Genomic DNA, 2500 nt, shown 5'->3' with positions numbered 1-2500 from the left:
AAGCCGGTCGTAAAAAAGACTAAGTCCCCCGGGTGACCAGGCCCCTATAAAGCCGATCGTAAAAAAGACTAAGTCCCCCGGGTGACCAGGCCCCTATAAAGCCGATCGTAAAAAAGACTAAGTCCCCCGGGTGACCAGGCCCCTATAAAGCCGATCGTAAAAAAGACTAAGTCCCCCGGGTGACCAGGCCCCTTTAAAGCCGATCGTAAAAAAGACTAAGTCCCCCGGGTGACCAGGCCCCTATAAAGCCGATCGTAAAAAAGACTAAGTCCCCCGGGTGACCAGGCCCCTATAAAGCCGATCGTAAAAAAGACTAAGTCCCCCGGGTGACCAGGCCCCTATAAAGCCGATCGTAAAAAAGACTAAGTCCCCCGGGTGACCAGGCCCCTTTAAAGCCGATCGTAAAAAAGACTAAGTCCAGCGGGTGACCAGGCGTCCCGAATCTGTCGGGGGTGACCAGGTGGCCGGCCCGCTGGACGGCGCTGAATGGGTCTAAATAATCGGAAGGGGGCTTAAGTCTGCAGCAGGGGGCATGGCCGGAGTCCATCCCCAGGCGGGGGGCATATTTCCCGGGCAGGGAGGCTTGGATCCCCCTGTCTGAACCGAAAGCACTGCTCGCGGTCGAACCGGGAGCCGGGTGCCTCAGACGCCGCTGCTGTGGTGCTTTTCCCCTTTTCACAAGCCTGGAGGCTTGGCCCAGGCCTAGCAGGAGGCATGCAACCGCCTGAGAGCGCTCCCGGGGTGAAAAAAAGACTTTTTCGTTTTCATGGAGCTTTTAAGGGGATGAATCCACCCCGCTCAAGCCCAGGCAGAGCTCCACAAGCTGGGCTTGGATTCCAGGTTCGCTCCCTTGCAGGCACCGGGTACGGAAGTTGCGGTGGCGTATCTCCGGGTATGTGGGAGTACCGAAAGTCGAGTGGTGTGGTCCCGGGTATGTGGGAGGACCGATTCTGGAGTGGTGTGGTCCCGGGTATGTGGCAGGACCGAAACTCGGGTGGCTTTGTCCCAGGCACGTGGGCAGGCCGAGTCAGCGGTGGCGTGGTCCCGGGTACGAGGGAGAGGCCGAAACAGGGGTGGCCTCTCCCCAGGCACGCAGGGAGCCTGTCAGAGGGCGGCCAGCCCCGCAGCTGTGCGGGGGGCGCCCTCGGCACCCCGGCCTGTCCCAGGGCAGGCGGGGGAGCCTGACAGAGGGCGGCCAGCCCCGCAGGTGTGCGGGGGGCGCCCTCGGCACCCCGGCCTGCCCCAGGGCAGGCGGGGGAGCCTGACAGAGGGCGGCCAGCCCCGCAGGTGTGCGGGGGGCGCCCTCGGCACCCCGGCCTGTCCCAGGGCAGGCGGGGGAGCCTGACAGAGGGCGGCCAGCCCCGCAGGTGTGCGGGGGGCGCCCTCGGCACCCCGGCCTGCCCCAGGGCAGGCGGGGGAGCCTGACAGAGGGCGGCCAGCCCCGCAGGTGTGCGGGCTGAGCCCTCGGCACCCCGGCCTGTCCCAGGGCAGGCGGGGGAGCCTGACAGAGGGCGGCCAGCCCCGCAGGTGTGCGGGGGGCGCCCTCGGCACCCCGGCCTGCCCCAGGGCAGGCGGGGGAGCCTGACAGAGAGCGGCCAGCCCCGCAGGTGTGCGGGGGGCGCCCTCGGCACCCCGGCCTGCCCCAGGGCAGGCGGGGGAGCCTGACAGAGGGCGGCCAGCCCCGCAGCTGTGCGGGCTGAGCCCTCGGCACCCCGGCCTGCCCCAGGGCAGGCGGGGGAGCCTGACAGAGGGCGGCCAGCCCCGCAGGTGTGCGGGGGGCGCCCTCGGCACCCCGGCCTGCCCCAGGGCAGGCGGGGGAGCCTGACAGAGGGCGGCCAGCCCCGCAGGTGTGCGGGCTGAGCCCTCGGCACCCCGGCCTGCCCCAGGGCAGGCGGGGGAGCCTGACAGAGGGCGGCCAGCCCCGCAGGTGTGCGGGGGGCGCCCTCGGCACCCCGGCCTGCCCCAGGGCAGGCGGGGGAGCCTGACAGAGGGCGGCCAGCCCCGCAGCTGTGCGGGCTGAGCCCTCGGCACCCCGGCCTGCCCCAGGGCAGGCGGGGGAGCCTGACAGAGGGCGGCCAGCCCCGCAGCTGTGCGGGCTGAGCCCTCGGCACCCCGGCCTGCCCCAGGGCAGGCGGGGGAGCCTGACAGAGGGCGGCCAGCCCCGCAGGTGTGCGGGCTGCGCCCTCGGCACCCCGGCCTGCCCCAGGGCAGGCGGGGGAGCCTGACAGAGGGCGGCCAGCCCCGCAGGTGTGCGGGGGGCGCCCTCGGCACCCCGGCCTGTCCCAGGGCAGGCGGGGGAGCCTGACAGAGGGCGGCCAGCCCCGCAGGTGTGCGGGGGGCGCCCTCGGCACCCCGGCCTGACCCAGGGCAGGCGGGGGAGCCTGACAGAGGGCGGCCAGCCCCGCAGGTGTGCGGGGGGCGCCCTCGGCACCCCGGCCTGCCCCAGGGCAGGCGGGGGAGCCTGACAGAGGGCGGCCAGCCCCGCAGGTGTGCGGGGGGC

Source organism: Atractosteus spatula, unplaced genomic scaffold (assembly GCF_055471065.1).
Source record: "Atractosteus spatula isolate fAtrSpa1 unplaced genomic scaffold, fAtrSpa1.hap1 Scaffold_141, whole genome shotgun sequence".
Classification (NCBI taxonomy): domain Eukaryota; kingdom Metazoa; phylum Chordata; class Actinopteri; order Semionotiformes; family Lepisosteidae; genus Atractosteus; species Atractosteus spatula.
This window is presented reverse-complemented; position numbering follows the sequence as displayed.